Raw genomic sequence first — 16,257 nt, forward strand, 5'->3', positions numbered from 1 at the left:
AAGTACTTTGTCAAAGGGACAAGTCCCATTGAATTGGACCCCTTATACAAAGGCTATCCCCTTGCCTGCTCATGACCTGCAGTGGACAAAATGTGACACTTGTGTTTGTGGAACTGGCATGTTTGTAGTAACACTTTCAATAATTCCAAGTTTTTCCTGAGTTAGGCATTCCATTCCACTGATGTCTGATTTAGGACTTACCTCAGTGTGGTATGTATGCTATGCCCTTTGGCAATTTGTGTCTGTGTACGAATCTTGAGTGTTCCTGGTTAAAGACGTCTTGATCATGAAGTCTGGTCTTATTAATGTGGTGTTGAATTTGAGGTGAGTTATCAATTATCCTCATTCAGGTTTTTTCCAATCTGTCAGTCAAGGATATTGGCTGATACTAGAATCTTTTTGAAATGTCTTATATGGTTTGGAAATTGGGGTAATAATATTAATAATATTAATAAACTGTGCTTGAAAGTGTGCCTTCCCTCCATTTTATGGACTACTGAAATACTGCAGATCATTGCTGCTAGTTGTTGAGATTGGACAAGTTGATTTCCAGTTTGTTAGTTTGGGGTCCTGGGATTTAGATTTGCTGCTTCATATTTATATTTATTTTTTTCAGTTTTCTTTATATTTATTCTTCTTTTGTACACTACATCCTGACTGCATCTTCCCCTCCCTCCACTCCTCCCAGTTGCCCCTCACCTCCTCTCTCCACCTGATCCATTGTTCTTCAGTTTTCCTTGAGAAAAGAGCAGGCCCCAAGGGATATCAACTAAACATCGGATAACAAGACTCAGATTATATTTAAATTTTGTTTTTTTTTCTTTTTTTTAATTTGTAAATACTTTTGAAGAAGCATTTAATTTTTTGTTCTTTAAGAATTTCATTTTATTTTTATTATTATAAATTTTTCTTTTCATTTTACATACCAATCATAGATTTCCCCATCTTCCCGCCTCCCACTCCCAAGCCTTGCCACATCCCATTCCCACCTCCTCCAAGGCAAGGTCTCCCATGGGGAGTCAGCATAGCCTGGTACATACATTGAGGCAGGTCCAAGACCCTCTCCATGCACTCAGTCTGCTTAAGGTGTCCCACCATAGTCACTGAGTTCCAAAAAGCCTGCTTATGCACCAGGCATGGATCCCAATCCCACTGCCCGGGGTCCCCCTAGACAGTTCAAGCTAAACAACAGTCTCGCCTATCCAGAGGGCTTACTCCAGTCCCATGGGGGCTCCTCAGCTATTGCTCCACAGTTCATGTGTTTCCTCTAGTTTGGCTACTTGTCTCTGTATGTTTTTCCACCGTGTTCTCAATGTCCCTTGCTCATAGAATCCCTCCTCTCTCTCATTGATTGGACTTCTGGACCTTGGACTGAACATGGTTGTGGATATCTGCATCTGCTTCTATCAGTTACTGCATGGAGGCTCTATGATGACAGTTAGGCTATTCACTGTTCTGATTACTGGAGTAGGAGAGTTCAGGCACCCTCTTGACTATTGCTAATAGTCTAAGGTGGGGTCATCCTTGTGGATTCCTGAGAACTTCTCTAGCACCCTGTTTCTCTCTATTCCAATGATGTCTTCTTTTATTATGTTATCTCTTTCCTTGCTCTCCCACTCTGTCCTTTTTCCAGCTCAAACCCCACCCCATTCCCTTATGTTCTCATTCTCCATTCTTTGTCCTCCATTACCCCACCTCACCCCCAGTTTGCTCATGTAGATCTCATCTATTTCTCCTTTGTTGAGCTATCTATGTGTCTCTCTTGGCATCTTCATTGTTGGCTAGCTTCTCTGGAGCTGTGGGTTGTAATCTGGTTAACATTTGCTTTGCATCTAGTATCCACTTGTGAGTGAATACATACCATCTTTATCATTCTGAGTATGGGTTATCTCGAGATAATTTTTATATACATTCTCATAAGCAATTGCATGATACATTTCCATACATGCCTATACTGTACTTTGATCATGTTCCTCTGTACTATGTCAGTCCACCACCATATCTTTGTGACTGATACTGTGACTTTACACAAGCCTAGCTCTCTCCTTCCTGTGACCAGGAGAGACAAAGTAGATCCTGTTTCTGTCTGTGGACCTGTTTGTCTCCTAAAAACTATATCTAGTTTAGCTTCTTTCCTTATAACACAGCAGTTCTCTAGTCACTGTGCTGAGTGTGGATTCTTCCCACAGTCTCCTTATGTGCTATGCTGTTGTTCCATTTGTTACAATGTTACTTCTGCCATTCTGACCTTGAACAAACACTCTTTAGTGTGTTGCTGAGATGGAGGTGAAGTATGAGGGACTCTCATGAATGATTTTCACATCTATGTTCATCAAAGAAAGGAGCTCACACTTGTTCCATTTGTTGAGCTTGCTTGGTTGTGGGTTCACGCTAACACTGGCACAGGGATGAGTTTGGATGTGTTCCTTTGCTTTTTCTTTCTTGCAGTATTTTCTATAACGCTGGTCTTCATTCTTCTGCAAAGCTTTGAATGATTCAGGGAATCCATGAGATCTGGGCTCTGCCTTGTTTGGAGCTGTTTTTGTTGCCAATCCACACTGGTGTTTATGACTTATATGTTTAAGTGATTTTATTTTATTTTAACTCAATATTCACACATGTCTAGGAATTCCTTTCATATTTTATAATTTTCTGGAGTATAAATACTGTAATATCCTAAAGACCTTCTGGACTGTAGTTGTATCAGTTACATCGATTTTTCTATAGTGTTATTTTTATCTGATCTCTCTTTGTTTGAATCGTGGCACATCTGTGAACAGTGCAGATCATTCTTTCAGGATTCTCAGGATTTTTCTTTGCATACCAAATTTACTAATACCAACTCTGATCTTTCCTAAGATTTTTCATCCACTGCCTTGGGTTTGGGTTCTTCCAATATTTTTATATTCTTGAAGAGCATCATTAGATTGTTTGGGATATCTCAGTTTCATAACAGAGAATCCAAACTATGTCGCCCCCTTCTAAAACTGCATTAATCTTTTTCTTTTAGCATTGTGTGGGTCTGAAATTGCCCACAAGATAAAGTGGTTGAAATTGTTCAGAACACCATGGGCAGCCACATGGATGAGGACATTCTTGAAAAGGATTTCAGGATGTTAACATCTCTAGGTTGTGGTTCCTTCGGGGAGGTAAAGCTGGCCTGCCACCTTCCCACACATACCCGAGTGGCTGTCAAGGTCCTTGAGAAAAACACGAACAGTGTGGCTGATATCAGTACTGAAGTGAACATCCTTCAGTCTTTAGAACATAGGAACATCGTTCGATTTTTTTGACATGATTGACACACTGACAACCACTTATCTGATTATGGAGTATGTGGCAGGAGAAGATCTGGAGAGCTGCCTCCAGGCACTGGGCTGTCTAAAGGAGGAGGAGGCTAGAGGGATTTTCCGGCAGATAGTGTCAGCAGTTCACTTTCTCCACCAGAGACACATTGCACACCGTGATATCAAATTAGAAAACATCCTAGTTGGCCGGGCGGTGGTGGCGCACGCCTTTAATCCCAGCACTCGGGAGGCAGAGCCAGGCGGATGGATCTCTGTGAGTTCGAGGCCAGCCTGGGCTACCAAGTGAGTCCCAGGAAAGGCGCAAAGCTACACAGAGAAACCCTGTCTCGAAAAATCAAAAAAAAAAAAAAAAAAAAGAAAACATCCTAGTTGATGCAGCAGGAAATGCAAAACTTTGTGACTTTGGTATGGCAATTGAAATCACAGAGGGGCAGATGTTGGAGCAGATCTGTGGCTCCTTGCTCTATTGGGCCCCAGAGATCTTGGCAAGAAAGCCCTATGATGGACTGGCAGGTGATATGTGGAGCTTGGGTATTGTTCTATATGTCTTGGTCACAGGGCACTTTCCATACATGGAAGAAATCCTTGAACGTATGCACAGGGTCATCACCACCACAATGTGTCCCATTCCCTACCATCTTTCAAAACCCTGTTATTTCATCATTGCCCGACTACTCATGGTCCCCACCTGGTACCGATTCACAATCTGTCAGCTTGTGGAAAGAGCATGGCTGGGCCCAATTCAAGAACATGTACTGCCTACCACCAAAGAAATCCTGCCCAGGGTCATGGAGACCATGTGCACCATAGGCTATACTTGTGAGGAGATTGTTTCATCCCTAACTCACAGGCGAGAAGATAATCATGTAAAGGCTACATGCAACATTCTCAAATATCAGCTGAGTGGTGGGGACAGCAATCAGCAAGATCAGATGCCCTGGTTAACCAGCAGCCCTGCAGGTTCTGTTCACCTCCCTCTTCCCTTGACGAGGAGAGCCAGTGAACCAGCATTTACAACCAGTACATATGCTGGGAAGGGTCACTTTAAGGAGGAGGGTGTGGAAGAAAGAGGCAAAAGATGCAGAAGCTACACCATGCCTCACAGACTCTCCTTCCCAGACGAGCTTCCCTGTTCAGACAACACAGTCCCAGAAAGAGATGCTCTTGTGGCTGATGTCATCAACACTGCTACAGAGGACACTGAAGTCAAGAGGAATTCTGTTGACTCCCTGCCTGGCAATCTCTCCTCTCCCGAATCAATCTTGGAGGCTACACCCATGGGATTTCAGAACCTGGGCTTCTGTGAAGAAGATTCATCCGAGGGGTCAGACATTCCCAGTGACCATCCCCAGGTGGCACCCATGACATCTGGATCCAGGCCACTCAGGATCTGGAAACTGGTGAGGAAGCAAATGTCCCATGCACTGAGAGCACTGTGCTACTGCTGCTGCTGCCTGCCCACCCCAAGGTGAGTCCTGAACCCTTGCATCAGGGGTTCAAGGAAAAGAGGGGAGAGGGGAGACCTACATGGAGAACAGTTAGATGTGCCACATAGATGAATTCCTACATTGTATTTTCAATATACTATTTCAATATCCCTTTTAAATGAAAAGTTGTACACACTCAGAGGGCCCAGAACTTCAGATATGTGGTACATTAAATGGCAAATTCACAGCTTTCTGTTCATGTAAACTCCTAGAAGGCTGAGGCAAAAGCAAGTAGCATAGCATGGGGACCACAGCATGGGAAGGAAGGGAGGAGAGTTTGGCTAAATGGGGCAAAGGTTCAGAAAGGAGAAATCAGGGGAGGAATATGGCACAGAACTTTTATCTGCCAAAGTCACTAATAGAGGTGCTTTCATGTTTCTTTCTGCTTTGAAGTATGGAAACTGAAATGGCCCAATAGAATTCCAGACCTGGTGAGGAGCCACGGAAGGGACCCAAGACAGATCGCCAGAGTGCCAGCTCCCTCCAGCACAGAGCAACAGGCTCTTGCCTGCATTCATCCACCAGCTATTGCGTCTGAACTGCCAATCTGCATCTCTTTCTGCTTAATCCAGCTTCAGAACTGTTGTGGGACAATTGGGGGTCATAAGGCACTTGGACCCCATGACCCTCTACCTTCCTAGCTTTGGTTGTGCTTGTAGGACCACTCACACTGCATGGAAAACAGCAGCCTCTACCACCAGGAAGGACTTCATACAATCACGGCTGCTCATCATCTTGGTCACTTTAACCCTCCAACTTACTCTGTGACTGCCTTATGGACAAAACAGCAAGACCTGTGCAAATCCTCTGGAGAATGGAGGTGGGTGAAAGGAGATAAAGTGGACTAATTGGGAAACAGTTTCGAGACAGGAATAGGGGACATGAGAGTTGGTGTAGAATAAGGAGTAGAGTCTGTCCTGAGGAACTTCCTGTCAACAAAGTAACATGAAAGGGATGTGTGTGTTTCCCTGTGACAGGGGCCATGCACAGTCTAGAGCAGGAACAAACCTCCCCTCAAGTGCAGAGTGGGAGGGAGCTAGGAAGAGCCAGCAATGAGGAGGAGAGGGCCTGCTCTGATGGTTCCTAGCGTGTGTCAATGCACACAAGTAGGATGTTGTCTTGGAAATAACATCCTGTCTTTCCTATTGATCTGGGGTGCACCAGGAGAAAGATGCAGCACTACTGGTCAGTGGAGTCCTGTCCTCAGTGCTGAGTAAGTCCTGTCTGTTAAAGTCACTAAGAGAGGTACTTTCCTTATTCTTTCGGGTTTTATTTGGAAAAAGTGAAATGGTCTACTTGAACTACAGTCTTGGTGTGGTGTAGTGCAACAGGAATGATCCAGACTGGAAATTTGTGTCCTGTATGATGATATGTTAGGGCTACAGGTTCCAGTATCCAACCTCCAGGTTAGAGTCTCAGCTGCAATCTTCCCCATCCTTCACCTCACTGCTGCCCCTGCACTGTTGCTGAACATCCCTGAGTGTCACATGTACAATCGACCCAATGAATATCTACATCCCTCATGGTTACTGTGGGACCAGGGTTCCATGGTATCAAAAAGGGCTGCCTCTGTCAACAGGGCAGACTTGGACACAGGTCTCAGCCTTTCCTCTTCTTTGATCCCTTCATTACCTCCAAACTGCTTTCTGACTTTCTTTCAGAATAACTGCAGGAACTGTAAATCCACTGGGAGATGGGAGGATGGAGATGAGGGGAGGAATAGGGGAAAGGAGGTATAGAGGATGAAAAGGAAATGAGAGGACCTGTAGAGAGGGTAGAGTGTGTCCAGAGGGGCTTACCTGAAATGAGTGGTGAAAAGGAGGTTTTGCTGGGGCAGGTGTTGAAGAAGTGAGACCAGGAACAAATGTCTGTTTGTCTCAAACAGAGCAAAATGTGACCTCAGCTTTAGAGCCAGCAATGCGGAACATGACCTTGATTGTGCTTGGCATATGTAGAGGTAGAGAACTATGAGGCTGCTTTGGAAGGGATCCTGATTTTGGGCTACTCAAGAAGGGTGTTGCAAGAGAAGGGTGGCTGCATCATGCAGTGGGGTCCTCTGCTGGTCTTGTCTGTCATGGCCTTTGGCAGATCTGATGACATCTATGTCTTTTTCTCCATAGCCTCCTTCATCCAGTCTTCCCATGGTGCCTCCCACCTCCTGATCCAAAAATTCTGCATCATTTTTCCATCTCATAGAGGCATTTATAACTGATATTTGACCTTACATTAACATTGTTCTGCTCCAATGTGGGAAGGTAAGTAGGCCTTGCCAGGCCAGATGCTGAGTATTGCCTCTACAAGAACAGCAGCAATGGGAATTCTTTATGACCAATGCCCACCATTGGGGTCAGACTCAGAAGGAAACCTTGATCATCATGGATCTCTTGATGACAGCCCCTGGTGCAGTGTGAAGCACTGGTTGAGTTGTAGTGTCTCAACTCTTTTCCAGGACACCTTCCAGTTAGGGAGCAGCTCACTGATTTGGAAACGGGAAATGAAATCGACAGGGAATCCAGGGTCCTAATATGTGTGAATCATGCACCTGAAGGTAAGACTGAGTACAGTAAATATCTGTATGTGGCAGAAGATAAGTCTCTGAAGTCTGGTCTTGATGTGCTGGAAAGGATCCCTTGAAGTAGCATGTGCCAGCATCCCTGACACACAAGGAAAGTTATCACTGACTTGTTCAACTGAAGAACAATGGGAGACTTAGAGACTGCAGAGGTGTGACAAGGGAGGAACCAGCTTCTCTGCTGTAGTTGGCCTCCAGCTCCACTCTGACCATCTGATCCTGGGCTGTTAGCAAACACTGATTCATGTTAAAGTCTTTGGCCCGATCTTCCCAGTGGATGATAGCCAGCTGTTACTGACTTCTAGAACCCTGACCATCTGGAGAGTCCCAAGTGCACAATACAAGATCAGTCAGTTTGTTCAGGAAGAGAGAAAGAGAAATTTTCAGTTTGTGGGTATCACCTGGTGTCAGACTGTGTTTCTGCTGCATATCAGTGAAGGCAGGGCTGAGAAATGGTTGAGGAGTCTGTTAATGAGATAGGGATATTTCGTGAATCCTCATTTTATATATTTTACTCTTTTTGAGACTGGATCTCACTGTATGGCCCTGGCTATCCTGAGACTATCTGTGTAGACATACAGCTCTGAAAGTCATAGAGACTGACCCCCTTTCTCTGCCTCCTGACTGCTGTGATTACACATGTGGATTCCCATGCATGGCTTCACATACTGTTTGTATAGCATCAATGGTAAATTTCTCCAAACATTTGAGGGAAAGGAGACAAGTCCTGTCCTTCTTTCATTTCAACAGTGTCAGGGATTGAACTGAAGGTTCTTTCATCCAGGATGGACTACAAACAGCAGCAAAGTCCAAATCTAACCTTCAGAATAGAAGTCTATGTCCACCAGTGAACAGATACCTGGAGGTGAGAACTGCTGTCATGAATTCTTCTGGGGACACTGGTCAGTGGGCTGGAGGAGGTATGTCCTAGCTGAAACACCCTTGGAAACAAGGCACGGAGCATGCAAAGGCTACTCTCTAATCGTTTTCTCAGGATTCCCACTGTAGTCCAGGCACAAATCCCATGACCTCAACCTGACCAAACAGGAGAGTCCAGATAGACTACCTGGTCTGATTGATTGAGTTCTTTCCATTTGAGCCTTGAGATCACAGCTGAGGATTCAAGGTGGGTCACTGAGACAGCTGGTGCCTGTCTTGGGATGTTGGAGGCAGGGATTTCACTTTAAGGACACCAGTGGCAGAGGCAGTATATGAAGCCACATATTCTAGACAAAAGCTTCCACTTCTACTCACCTGACACCCAGATTCTGTCTGCGTGTCTGCTGACTTCCATGGCTACTCATGGGTCCCACAATGCTTTTGTTATTTGTCAAAACCATTTTGGGTTGCTTTTAGGCCACTGAATCTTGTTCATACTCCCTAGCTAATGGAGAGCCAGGGCTGTAGGTTTCTGGATTCTGAACCAACTAGGACTCTGTACACCCCACTCAAGACAGTGCATGATGGTAGAGGTGATAAGCCTCCCAAGAACATTGTGGACAGTTTCAGGAAGACCACTGTCCTGTTCCATGTCCTGAGTGTTCTGTTGTTCATGTTCTGATGCCTATAAACTGCATATTTTGCATATGAAAAAGAAAGTGACCTTTGTCTTGGGACAAGCTTGTTACACATAATAGAGTCATCCTCAGTTGTATCTGTTTTCTGAAAAATGTGTAAATTTCACTCTTTGGGGTGAGTATGTGCTCTTTCCCCTTGCCTGTATGCTATTCATTTATTTATTCCATTTACTTATTTATTTATCCATTTGTTTTTTTGTTTTTTGTTTCTTGTTTTTTCAAGACGGGGTTTCTCTATGTAGCTTTGCGCCTTTCTTGGAACTCACTCGGTAGCCCAGGCTGGCCTCGAACTCACAGAGATCTGCCTGGCTCTTCCTCCCGAGTGCTGGGATTAAAGGCGTGCGCTACCACCGCCTGGCTTCTTATTTGTCCATTTGTTTATTTATTTATCTATTTATTTATTTCTCTCTGTATACATATAATATATATATATATATGTATATATATATATGTATATATATATATATATATATATATATATATATATATATATATATATATTCATTCTAAGTGTCTTTTACATCAGGGATTTTGATTACATTCATGTCCCCATCATTTCACATCTGCCCTCCACCCCTACAACTCCCCCAATACAACAAAATTTAACACAAAAAAGGGAAACATAAGATAAAATTAAATAGGGGGAAAAGGGGGGAACTTAAAGGTTTCCTCATGGAAGCTGCAGTGACCAAATGTGACAGAGTGAGTCACACTGTAAACCCCTCTGTCCACATATCTTCACTTTTTAGTGCTCATTGCCGAGTCACTGGTCTGGTTCCAGGCCTTCAGTGTCTACGACACTAATTAATTTTGTGTTTGATACTGTCATCTGTCCTTTGCATTTGGCACATTAACTTTTTCACTGCCTCTGTATGCAAATTTAAAACTCTGACTTCAATATCACCAGTGCCACAGTACAAACACACTTCTAAATAAGTGTCATGGTTGAGCTGGAGATGGAGAGCAGAGGACGATAACCAGGGATTGCAGAGGCAGCAGGAAAGAATTGACTAAGGGAGCAATTTAGAGAGAATGGAAGAGACAGATGGGAGGAGCCATGGGGGAGGGATGTACAGTAGATCTAGCTTAAGTGCTGCATATTTCAAGTTCCCCTAGAGTCCCTTTCCCAGGTCCATCCTCTTTAAAGTGATGAGCTCTCTACATCAGGAGACACAGGGTGGTGACTTGCAGGTGTGGCCTGAGACAGGAGAAGCAGGAGCTCTGCAGGAAGTCCAGATGGCAGTGTGCCCACTTCCCCAGCATGAAGGGTCTGTGTCCTGCACAGGAGGAGGTGAGCCAATTACCATAGATTTCCCTCCAGAAAATCCTCATTATCAAGGTAATATGTTCAAGGGCTGGTGTTTCACAGCATCGTCCTCAACAGGGGCCATGAGCCATTATCACGTGCAAGCTGCCCTTGAACATGCAGACCCTGTGGACCAGTCTGCAGGGGAATAACTAGCAGTACTCATTAACCTGTCCACCCTTTAGGTTTCTGATCCTAGTGAATTGTTTCCACACATGAGGGAAAGAGAGCTCCTTCCTCTCCTTCCTCTTCCCCCTTCCCTGCTGTTGTATTTGCAGCCTTCATTTGTCCCTGTGTCCTGACCATCAGAAAAGACACAGTCCCACAGCATGCTGGTCTAGTTTATGTGTTTGTGAAGGGGCCTCACTGTAGGGAGTTTTATCAGAACCATATTTGTTTCCTAACAGGAAAGTGACAGCAAGCTGGAGGAAAATGGGTACCACTTTGCATGGAATGCTGGGACATTGCTCCACTTTGGATGTGAGTAGGCCTTACCTAGCCTAGGGCACAGTGGTCAGAGGTGGGGTCAGCACTCCTACAACTACTTTGTACCGAGTTCCACTGGTCAGCGGTCAGGCCTAGACATCCTTGTTGACCATAGAGCTATGGCTTTCTGCTAGGCTGTCTGCTTGCTTGTCCTGCTGGGATAATTGTTTAAACTGTTGTCCCATGCACCTGACAGGCAGACAGCCTCTCCATGCAGTGAAGGATGGCCACTCTGAATGTAATAATTGTCAAGGCTCATTTCTGGGCAACACATGGATGAAAGCATCACTGAGACCACAATCTAACAGCCTGTAGTAGATGATTAGTTTTTGGTTTCTGATCTAAACTTGACTCTGGCTTAGAGGTTAGGAAGAATGAGGCTTCTCAGGCAGGTCTGCCTCAATCCCAAGGGTAGGTGATCATTGAGCTTGTGTTACAGAGGAAGAGAAAAAGCGGGAGAGGAAGGAGAGGGAAGTAGGAAGGAGAGAGAGAGAGAGAGAGAGAGAGAGAGAGAGAGAGAGAGAGAGAGAGAGAGAGAGAGAGAGAGAGCTGAGGCATGGCTACAGAGGGATATTGAGATAACTTGGTGTAGGTGGCACATCTCTCCCCTCTGATCTTAATACCATTGAGAAGGAACACTTGGAATCAAAGATGGTGAACATCTGCTCAACACCTGTATGTTGTGACATCCATTCTGTCCCTGGACAGTGACTTAGTCTGTGTTGTTTCCAGAGACTGGGGCGTGGGGATTCACACAACCTAGCAAGGGAAACCAGCCAAGAGACAATGACCTGCTTGCTCCTCAGCCAATGCCTGCTCTGTAGGTCTCTGTGTAACTACTCCGACAGGCTTCACCCTGATGCACTTAACCGAAACAGGGGCTTGTAGAAGGGAGTCTTGGGTACTATGGCCAGGCATGCAAACTCTCAGGAGACAGCACATGTGCACCAGGGCCCTAAACCCTGGTAATGGTCTTTGAGAATGTGGATGTCAGGAAACAGAGTTGATGCCTAAGAGGCCAGGTGAGTATAATGTGAACTTTTAATATCCCTGGCCACTGCCAGGGATATTAAAAGTTACATGAGAGAAGTCAGCTTATGATCAGACTCACACACTCAACACCCTCCTTCCCCCACTGCCTGCCTCCTGGAAGCAGTAAAAACAGGTGCAGACAATGCATGCTCTTGGTACCAAGAACTTTCCACACACTACCCCAAAGTCGCTCAGTAATATTCACTTCCTTGTGGAGAAAAGTGAGTCCGCTTGATCCCGGGTAGCTTTCTCTTTTGCACAGTCTGACTGGTTGGGAATGTTTAAATTACTCTTAGGTCATTGACACAGATTGGATGACTGTTGTGGTAACAGTCTCAGTCTCTTGTATCTGAGAGGTCAACCCCAGACCTCTCATTGACATCCTTTCTTTCCTCAGATCTGCAGGTTCTGCGGGATATGTTCTGAGACAAAGCTCATCTTCACTGTATGTGCATCCTGTCTCATCTAGGCAAGTGTTCCGTGAGCTGGGTGCAGGAAGCACAGCGTCTAGAAACAGACAAGTTGGTGAAACTGCGTTTCCTTCTTGATCCTAGAGCCCGTTTATGGGACAGTAGCAGAGCAGCTAGGACAAACCAATCCCTGCAATCAGGGCTTTGCAGGGAGAACCCACTGAATTCTCCCACAGGAAGTCACATGGGAAGAAAAAAGTCATTATTCCTGCCTCATTAGGTCCTGAACTCCACCAGAAATAAACCAGCTATTATCTGAAAGGCCACAGGTCTAGGGTGGTAAATGAATCTTTCTGCTAGCCTCATCAATGGTCTAACATCAGCTTTTTCTTCTAGGTGCCTGGCCATATCCTGAATCGTGGACCCCAAGAATTCCTGACTTGCATGTGTGCACACTGAGCATTGGTGACATGGAGGAAAAAGAGCACCTCTCCCCTCCCCTTCGTGGCAGACTAGCATGCCATTGTCTGAGCTCCAGAGGAACTCAGAGGCTCCACACAGCAACAGGAGGACATGCTGTGGAGGACGATGACATGGTTTCTCTGCCACCATCCAACTACAGACAACCACCCTAAATTACCAACAAGACCTGGGGAATCTACAGGAGTGTGCCCCTGTGAAAGCCTCCCAGTGGGTACTTACTGTTGAATCCTCCCCAGCTTAGACCCATCTACATTTTGACAGTTCAGAAAGTCACCTATGCCTCTCTGTCTTCAAAGATAACAAAGAAAACCTGCCTGAGAAGGTAAAGAAATATCTCAGAAGAGCCTTGGGAATTAAATCTGCTTATCTTTCTGAACTTTAGAGTGGATCTCATGAGAAGGGTAGTATCCATGGACAACCTGTCCCAGGCCTCCACTAACATGAAGAGGCAGAACTTGAGGTCATACATTTGGCCCATTTCTCACTGGTATTATGCAGAGACAATTTACAAAGAAATACTGAAATATTTAATTAGAATTCCAACATAATTTCTATAAATTGGCATTTAGAATGTTTTGACCCCTGGAGGAGAGAAATTCAAAGCTACATGAGCTCTCAGCTTCTACCAGTTGTTATTCTAAAGGTGACAGATGTTTGCATTTCATCTATAGACTCAGCAAAACTCAGTCTCATGCTCAAATACAAGATGTAATGACCAATGGGACCTAAACCTAGAAGACATGGCCGAGGTCAGAAGAGATTCCTCCAGACCCAGATCTTCTTCTTCCACGACTTCCCGGAAAGCCTCAGAAATCCACAAAGACCTACATGGAAGTAATGGAGACAGGATATGTGGAACAGAATAGAAAGCTCAGAAACAGTCAGCATTTCTATTGAGCTCAAATACAAACACTATAATGCTCACATAAAGTTATAGAAGAGGACTACATGATTTCCTGCATTATAAAAAGGAAGATCAGAAATAACACAGAGTAGATGAACTATGGACTCGGGAGCCCTGCTGCTACCAGACATGAAAATACAGAGGCTGGAGCATGGCTGGAGCAGACACTCCCCCAGGACATCTAGAGAGAGCCTGGCTCCTGACACACCCCAGCAGACAACAAATCCCTGACAGTGAAAGTTGTGTGGCTATGAGGAGGTGGAGGTGTAGTGTGTTCTGTGTGGTGTGAGGATGGCTGAAACCTATCACATCATGTGGGATGGAGATGAGCTATCCAGATGATCTGATAACAGCACTGTATTGATGGTCCAGTCAGCTGGGGAAAGCAGCAGGTCTGACATCTAGATACTCACATGTGCTATGCATGCCTCTGCCACTATTAACAACTTATACACAGTGCCAGGACTGTATATGTATGAAGGACTCCCCTCACCCACACTCTCCACAGAGTTCTCTAGGTATTAGGCCTAGGTATTCAACTCCCTTCTGATGTCCCACATACAATGCTAGATTCTAGACCAGGCTAGACATGCCTCCAACCACAATGTCCTAAGACATGGGGAAATGTACCAGGCCCTGTTGCACACTTTATCTTCTGACAAGGACACACATTTACTGCTTTGTTCAAACATTCCTGGAATCTTCCTGCACTGACATACAACACTAGGTATAATGCAGCGTGGGACACTACACCCACGCCACCTCACTTGTACTACCAGCTGTCAGATCATGACAAACAATCTCTACATCACACACACACACACACACACACACACACACACACACACACACACACACTCACACAGCCTCTAATACACTTCTAAGTCTTGGGCCATAAATGACTTCTCACCCAACCACATATTGATTGCTAGGTGTCCAGCATTGCTAAACCCTCAGATATAACTCACATGTATTCCTAGGTCTGGATCTGGTATGTCACCCACATAATCTTTTATTAACAGCTACTTCTCAGGCCATACAGGACACTCTCTTGCTACTGTACCCAAATACTCTGCTAGTATTGGACCCCACTTGACATCTCATCGTCCACTGACAACCGACTTCAAAATGTGATCAGACCTTGACGGACACCAGCTCAGCCATGAGCTGACACACACTCAGTAGGGATTGTGCAGAGCTTGACATCCGTCCTTCCACTGCTCCCCTCTGACATACAGTTATCATCAAACACACTGGACACACCACCACCCCTGTGACCACACATCCACTCTAGGTACCAGGTCCAGTTTGACCTCATACCCCACATTAATTGACAGCCATCAGAGCATGCTGGGAACATTCCCCCTGTCAGGTCTTGCACAATACCTAGCAATTAGCATTTCTGGACCCCCTCCTTCTGCTGAAGATACACCCACACTGCTAGGCATCAGCTTCTACTGGAATCCTTCCTATGCTATACCATGTGCTGGGTCTCAGGCTCTACTGCTAGTTACTGGGCCATGCTGGACATTAACCCTGTCCAAACCACAGTGCATATAAAGTGCTGTGTGTCAGGTTCAATTGAGCACCAGGCTCCATCACATGGGACATGCTAGGTATCCGACAATGTTGACACACACCCTTACCCCCTATATACACTACTGGCCCAGTGAACATTGCAATTTTAAGGCTCTTTTAGACACCTCCATCACTGACATATCAAGTTTCTTGCTATCAGACACTACCACTTTGTGCAGATTTCAGTCATGTATATTGAAGTATATTGTATGCATATATAATAATTGGCTTCAAGTCTTACCCAAAATAGCACCATTCTATTGACAACATATACTACCAGGCAGGGGCATGGGTCTAAGCACAGCTGAAAATTAGCAGCGCTATTGTGGCAGCAGGATGGGTGAAGGAAGAGAAACTTATTAGATGAGGCCGTTATCATGCACAATATCCGGGTTAGGACTGGGGAGTCCTGAGGATGTGATACACAGTAGGGCATCCAGGCCTCAGGCAGGTATGCAGCAAAGCCTGAAACCAAGCAGTGTGTTTCAGGCTATAGTGGCAGGGGTAGGAGTGTCCAGCCGGGCAGTGGTACATGGGTGGGTTTGGCAGCAAGACTAGGGGGCAGTAGCCAACAAGGTTTTTCTGCTGCTAGGTGTCCATTACCTACAGTCTCTCTCTCCTCTCTCTCTCTCTCTCTCTCTCTCTCTCTCTCTCTCTCTCTCTCTCTCTCTCTCTCTCTCCCTCCTCTCCCCTCTCTTTCTCCTCTCTTGCTCCTCTCTCTTTCCCTTCCTCCCCCTGATTCTCTCTCTCTCTCTCTCTCTCTCTCTCTCTCTCTCTCTCTCTCTCTCTCTCTCTTTCTCTCTCTCTTTCTCTCTCTCACACACACACACACACACACACACACACACACACGCATATATGTACATCTAAGCCACTATACTTATAGGTATATACTTGCCTAGAGACAAAGACTTCCAATACATGCGATTTGACTGGTCCTTCAGGGTATTGCCTCCATTAAAGGCAAAGCCACTCCCTCATCAACACACAATACACACACACACACACACACACACACACACACACACACACACACACACACTAGTGTAGTTATGTGGCAGGTTCTGTTAGATATACACTTGCCTTAGAGCCAAAGCCTTCCAAACAGGGCCAG

At 45.2% G+C, this 16,257-nt stretch overlaps 1 long non-coding RNA gene across 1 annotated transcript; it reads left to right on the forward strand.

Annotated features, from left to right (window-relative positions):
• The first annotated feature begins 4,856 nt into the window (after positions 1-4,856).
• LOC143270370 (uncharacterized) lies at positions 4,857-9,168 on the forward strand. Its single transcript, XR_013047533.1, has 4 exons — positions 4,857-5,615; positions 6,916-7,050; positions 7,245-7,343; positions 8,118-9,168. It is a non-coding gene; the product is annotated as an uncharacterized LOC143270370 (long non-coding RNA).
• The last annotated feature ends 7,089 nt before the right edge of the window (positions 9,169-16,257 follow it).

The sequence above is a fragment of the Peromyscus maniculatus genome, chromosome 23, assembly GCF_049852395.1.
Source record: "Peromyscus maniculatus bairdii isolate BWxNUB_F1_BW_parent chromosome 23, HU_Pman_BW_mat_3.1, whole genome shotgun sequence".
NCBI classification, from domain to species: domain Eukaryota; kingdom Metazoa; phylum Chordata; class Mammalia; order Rodentia; family Cricetidae; genus Peromyscus; species Peromyscus maniculatus.